Source organism: Neovison vison, chromosome 1 (assembly GCF_020171115.1).
Source record: "Neovison vison isolate M4711 chromosome 1, ASM_NN_V1, whole genome shotgun sequence".
NCBI lineage: Eukaryota > Metazoa > Chordata > Mammalia > Carnivora > Mustelidae > Neogale > Neogale vison.
The window spans coordinates 50,570,472-50,577,647 of NC_058091.1; the positions used below are offsets into that span (position 1 = coordinate 50,570,472).

The window sequence follows — 7,176 nt, forward strand, 5'->3', positions numbered from 1 at the left end:
AGAGAGAGAGCAGGAAGCAGGCTCACTGCTGAGCAGAGAACCGGATGTGGGGCTTGATCCCAGGACCCTGAGATCATGACTGGAGCCAAAGGCAGAGGCTTTAACCCACTGAGCCACTCAGGCACCCTATAGTGGGTTTATATCTTAAGAGACTTTCATTGAAATGGTTTTTTGTTTTTTTTTTAACAATTGATAATTTGTTAAAAGGGCTGATTTAAACATCTGCAGTGGTGACTTCATTCTTGACTCCTGTCTCAATACTGATGGATGGAATCTATTTAAGAATATCAGAAAGACCATGCAAATCAGTGAGTCACTTATGGATCCTCACCTGAAAACGATCCCAAGTCTTGGAAACTTCACCACATTTTTTTTCTTATAGTGATAGTCACAGTTTTGGTGAGCATCTGAACTAGTCCTTTCACTTTGAAATTTTCCCCTTTGCGCCTCTCATCAAGTCAGCATACACCTCCAAAGATTTTACTTTGGGGATGGTTACAGTAATTTTAATTCAGTGTGTCACCACCTCTGGTTCTATGAGTGTTTTCCCGGTGTCTTTAAAAGCCATGGTTTCTGGGCGCCTGGGTGGTTCAGTGGGTTAAGCCTCTGCCTTCAGCTCAGGTCATGATCCCAGGTTCCTGGGAGGAGCCCCGCATCAGGCTCTCTGCTCAGCGGGGAGCCTGCTTCCCTCTCTCTCTGCCTGCCTCTCTGCCTATTTGTGATCTCTGTCTGTCAAATAAATAAATAAATCTTAAAAAAAAAAAAAAAAAAAGCCATGGTTTCAACACGGTTTCCTGATTGACTTGTTCCTTGGCTGCAGCGAGGATGAACAGCTGTGAGTCAGCTCCCAGAGCTCCCCTGAACCTGCGACTGTGTCTTCCTCAAAGAGCTTAAGAGTCTTTCATTGAAGTTCTAATCAAGTTTTAGGAGGAAGTAAAAATAATGCACATGTTTATTCAGGAAGCTTTATCTGGAAGTCAGTGGGTTACATTTGCCTACTTTGTAAAATTCATATCAGAAGGAGGTTTAAATTCTTAGGCTCCAACTGCTTTTTTTTTTTTTTTTAAGATTTTATTTATTTATTTGACAGAGATTACAAGTAGGCAGAGAGGCAGGCAGAGAGAGAGGAGGAAGCAGACTTCCCGCTGAACAGAGAGCCTGATGTGGGGCTCCATCCCAGGACCCTGGGATCATGACCCAAGCTGAAGGCAGTGGCTTAACCCACTGAGCTACCCAGGTGCCCCGATCCAACTGCTTTTAAATCTGGAAATATTATGAGATATGTTCAATTGTCATGAGTGGCACTGGTAGTTTATAAGTAATTGGCTAGGCAAGATAGCTTAGTGGGATTCTTTTGTCCTGGTGTCCCACAGTGGTCAATTTCTCATCCTGTCCTTCCTGGATTTCTTCTCTCCACCTGAAATATCTTTCTTTTTGATCTTCTGTCATTTCCAGTGCTAGTTATCCAAATTCCCAACACTGCCTTGAATCCTTCTTTACCCTTTCCCTCACATGCTGATCTGATTTCTTGCTTTTCTAAATTTCTTAGCTTTTGGAATCACAACCACATGGTTTAACATTTCTTACATTTCTTATATCTCAGTTGGATGTTTCTTTCTTCCTATAAAACCAAGTAGAATGTTGTATACATAAGAGGCACACTCAACAAATATTGCATCATTCATTGATAGATTCAAATTTCTCACGAGGTTAATTAGAGAAACACAGAAACTTAAAAAATTCCAGATTATTACATTATTGTGGTGAATTTGGCCAAGTACCCATAATAATAAGGTAAGATCATATGTATGTGGGCTATAAAAAATAACAATAATGAGAATAATAAGTATTTTTTAAAGAGTTCTGAGTTTAATTAAGGAATTTAATAAGGAAACATTTTAGATATGTTGTTATTAACATCCATCTTTCACAAAGCAGCTATAAGCACCACAAAATTTTTTTACAAGACTAGGACTCAAAATGCTGGTTTATGAAAGTAAGTTTATTACAGAGTGGAGATAATAACTCCACTTAGCACCCTCATCCCTATTGTTCAGGAAGATTTCCTTCAGAAACCACCTGATTAAATGCTTGATAGTGTGCTTATAAAAGCAGTTCTCTTTCTGGACCATGCAGAGGTTAGGTTATATACTGAACCATGAAATTTTATTTTTAATCCTAATATACATAAAATTAAACTTTAGGCTTTTCTGGGCATGGGCTTCATTTGGTTCAGGATAATTATTTATTCATGATACAGATGTACAGATGTACAGATCCTGTACATATACAGCCCTATAGAAATAACAATAAATAACTGCAAAAGGTGATGATTGAAAGAACATAATTCAACTTTTTAAAAATGCAAATGAAAAATTTGTCTCAATAACAAAGTGAATTCAAAATATGAATTTTGTAATACATTGAAGTGACTTTCATTATTACTTCTAAGTACATAAAAGCCATTCTATAGAGAGCTTTGTTCTTCCTTTTTGTATTATGTATTATAGTAAATAAAAAAAGAATCATTGTCATCTCTGTCCCTTACATATAAATAATCACTCATCCTTAATTTACCATTTATCTTAGGTCAATAATAATCTTCTCTAAACTCAATAAATCTACTCTGTGATCCTTTCTAAAAAAAATAACTACGAAAGCTTTCATGAGTGTGTCCACTTCATATGTTTGTCTCAAATTCAATTTTTAACTATTTGAACTTTTTTTTTTCATTATGTAGTAGATTTTGAGGAAGGTAATTTAGAATTTTAGCTATCACAATATGCTCTGTTGTATCTTTGATTCTAAAATGAGGCAATACTTTAAATGACATATATGAATTATAACCTGATAGAAAATACACAGATAGCAATACAAAGGTATCCATGAATACAAAGAACAGAGAAACCTGCATAAGTGAACCAAGAAATAAGTAGCTTGAAATGAAATAGCCACAAAATAGAGTCACAGAAAATAGGAACATGATTTGGATACTTATCTCAGCTCTCCACTCCATTGTGTCTCACAAATTTAGGGCAGAAAAACTCCTAAACCTGAGAATATAAAAGAAAAGTCCTAAAAATTACATTCACAATCTCTTAAAATATAAGTGGAAGAAGCTATACATACACAGTGTAATTCAAAATAGAAATTATGACACAGTTAAAAGTGCTAACCAGGGGAAAAGAGAACTTCTTAAAATCAAAAGCTAATTACTCAGTATCTAAGTTTATGTGCAGTAATATAGCTTGCTAGGATTTTTCAAGTTAATTAAAAAGACATGTTTAAGGGTTCTCACTTAAATTAGCTAATAATCTTATCAAATTAAACAACTCAGCAAACTAGCTAATAATTTATGTACTTTTATGTTAACCCCCAAACAACATCTTGTTGGAATATATCCAACTGTAACTCAATTCCAGTATAATTTTTAAGTCATTACTCAGTAAAAGGAGGAAAAAGTGATACAGGAACTTAATCCCATGTGAGGGAAAGGATAAAGAAGGATTCAAGGAAGTGTTGGGAATTTGGATAACTAGCACTGGAAATGATAGAAGATCAAAAAGAAAGATATTTCAGGTGGAGAGAAGAAATCCAGGAAGGACAGGGTGAGAAATTGACCACTGTGGGACACCAGGACAAAGGAAAATGGGTGAAAAGAAAGTTGTTAATTCTGTGTTTACTGGGACACCCAGATCACACAGAATAATCATGATTGGATGGATAGACACATTGCTAATGCCACTGCTACTGCCATTGCTCTTCCTTGCCCATTTAGCACCTGATGGTGCCCTACTATGCCAGCGTCACTTGGGAGGTATGTCCCTGGCTGTACTGTTACCGCCACTGACTCTGAAGATGTTTCCTGATGACTGTCATGGTGCTTGGGGCCAGCTAGCCTTTGGTAGCCTGTAGTAGACTGAATAATTGCCCCAGAGATATCCACATCTTAATCCTCAGAATTTGTGAAATGTTATCTTATATGGCAAGGTAACTTTGTAGCTGTGATTATGTTAAGCACTGTGAGAATGAGATATTATATTGGATTATCTGGGTGGGCCATACTATAATCACAAACAAGGGTCTTTTTAAAATGGAGACAAAAGTAGATTTGATGATAGAAGAGGAGAAGGCAATGTGATGACAGGAGCCTCAACTGGTATTATGTAGCCCTAGTTAAGTAATGCCAGCAGCTACAAGAAGCCAGAAGAAGCAAGGAGCAGATTCTTTCCTTAGTTTCTAGAAGGAATCAAGGAATAGATACCTTGATTTTAGACCCAGGAGGCCATTTTAGCCTACGGGCTCCAGAACTGCAAGGGAATAAGTGTCAGTTGTTTAAGCTACCAAGTTTGTGGTCCTTTGTTACAGCAGCAGTGATAAACAAATGCACAGCTGAAGCTTCCCAACTTGGCCAAAATACACTTTAATATAGGAATAGCATTAGTAATTGCTGACTTAAGTAGATGTCTCTGATATCTAGGAGATATCTGATGTCCGAAGACAGTGGAAGGGTCTGGAAAATAATTGATATGGCCATTGAAATCACTGTGGTAACAACAGAGCACTCTGCAGAGATGCCCATGTGCTGGGAAGGTGGAAATGGACTTGCAGGGATGTAGATATATAAAATAATGACCACAAGTTTAGGAGAGTAGCAGACAAAGGATTAAATGGTCTTTATTGTTAATACTGGCCTACTGAATGGAGGATAATGGAAGAAAGTAATCATCAGGGAAGAGGGCAGTGGTGTGATGCATCATTAGGTTTTAAGTCCTGTGCACTTAAAGAGTAAGTACTGGAAAAAAAAAAGAGGCATTTATCAAAAGAGGTGAAGGGATATCGACTGTCTAAGGATGGAGACTACTGATAAAGATGAAAGGGAGAAAAATTATGGAGAAAACCATGCAAGAATGTAATGAATGGGAAAATTCAGAGCAAGTTACATATGGCAAGATATTGGTGTTCATAGGAGAAAACTGAGGGGATAGGAGCATTAGGGCAAAGAAAAGGGATGATGAGATAATAAGAGTGATTTATGGACTGAGAGCAAAAGGGCCAGTGTCCCAAGAGAGAATATAAAGTCTGGTTATAGGTTAGTAAGTATTAAGACTCCCATGGACACATGGACACACACTTACACTCACAGGGTCCTTGACTTGGTTGCTATGGGGAGTGTGGTTTTGTGTTCAGAAAGCTGTGTAATTTCATGACAAGTGAAATGTAAGTGCACTGTTAAATGGAAATAGCTTCTATTAAGCTTCTTTAAGAAAACTTTCTCTTCACTTACCTCTATGAAATTATGCTTAGGATTTAATTTGCAACATCATTTGTTGTTTTCTCTTTGCAGAAGCCTTCTTGTTATGATTTTGTTTATGAATAAAAAATGATATGAACAGTCTTTTAAAAATATATGCCTTATTGATTTATTCATAATAGTAATCTGTTGCTGAAACTCAGACGTCCTAGTAGATGGAAAAATACTCTAGTTTTCCTTGTACAGAAACTGTTACTCTGGACCACAATTATAAGTTAGGCCCTCAAGTGAAAATATATAACTACTTTTAATTTAATTTAATTTAACTTAATTTAACTTATTTTATTTTTTATAGTAAGGATTTACTGTGTGTGCTCATAAGAGCAGCAATTATGGTACAAAGCAGGGCAAGAGCATGCCCTGCTTTGATGCAGTTCCACACTCATGTTAAATCCAGGTACCCCCTAAAATGTTACAAGGCTTTCCCAGTGATACTTGTCCAAAGCAGAAAGTACATATACTTACAGTGCAATTAACATTTCATCAAAGTGTAAATGTAAATGCCTATACCTCCCTCCCTTGCATCAGTTACCTCTGCTTGGATTCCTAATTTTAATAACCCATGATCATTAGCAACTTGATTTCCAAATCACATGTAATCTCCAAAAATATAAAACCACATAATAAAATAAACCAAGACTCTCAAATTTATTTCTATTCCTCCAAGGTCACCAAGTCTATAGATCTAAAAGCAAGAAGAGAAAAATGTGATATAATTAATATAACAAATATAGTATAAATATAAGTATATTAATACAATTAAATGTTTAATAAATTTCTTTAGGAAAGACAAATGTCTTTACTAAGTGGGAAAAATGTCCAGAAGAGCACGTTTTATGAGTTATTTGGAAAATATGGTAGTGGCTTCCCTAATGAATTTATGAGAAATTATTCAGTTGCTAAGGTGAATAGTTTTATATTTGTTTGTTTGTTTTTCCACATTTTGGGGCAACTCTTCTGAAAATGGTACTCATTTTATTTGTTTTGTGAGATGTTTCTACTACCAATTACTATCATCATTACTATCATCTTTATCTGTTTGTTAGAATAATCAACTGTCTGTTTTAAGTCCAAAGATTTATTGCTAAATTAAATTCTATCCCTGTGTCTCTTATACTTAAAGTACATTAGGTTTCTATATAATATTTCTATGTCAATCCACATTAGAAGCCTCACTATTGTGTGAAATTTTAGGGTGATTATTATATCTGATATAGTAATACACAGAAGTGGAGTGTGAACTTGAATTTGTTTCTATCATTTTATTAGAAGCTGTAGATACCAATCCCCATAACTCAACACCGAGACAATCATCTTACCCTATGTCAATAAGTTTGTCACATAAGGTCAACTACTTAGTAGGTTTTTACTATGAAATGCATATAGTATTTTACTTGAAGTTAGCCAAGTTAATAAAATAGTTCCTTCAAAACTTTTGGATTCCAAAGTAGTTGGGATGATAGGATAGAGTCTATTGACCTGCTGTGGACTGAATTTTGTACCACCTACCCCCAACCAATTCTTGTGTTTGAGCCCTAATCCTCACTTTGCTGCCTTTGCAGATAAAGCCTTTAGGAGTTAATTAAGATACAAAGGGGTTATAAAGGTGACACCCTAATCTGATAAGACATTGATGGTCTTATAAGAGGAAAAGAGAGATTTCTCTCCATATCCACATACTCAGAGGAAAGGTTGTGTGAGTATTGGAGCAAAAGGCAACTGTCTGAAAGTCAGGAAGAGAATTCTCACCAGCAACTAAACCCTGCCAAACTGTGATCTGGAACCTGAGCCTCCAGAATTGTGAGAAATAAATTTGTGTTTTTATGCCACCAAGCCTATGACATTTTGTTATGGTGGTTTTA

The 7,176-nt window shown here is 36.0% G+C and overlaps 1 pseudogene; it reads right to left on the reverse strand.

Annotated features, from left to right (window-relative positions):
• Positions 1-214: 214 nt before the first annotated feature.
• LOC122895044 lies at positions 215-568 on the reverse strand (annotated as a pseudogene).
• Positions 569-7,176: the final 6,608 nt, after the last annotated feature.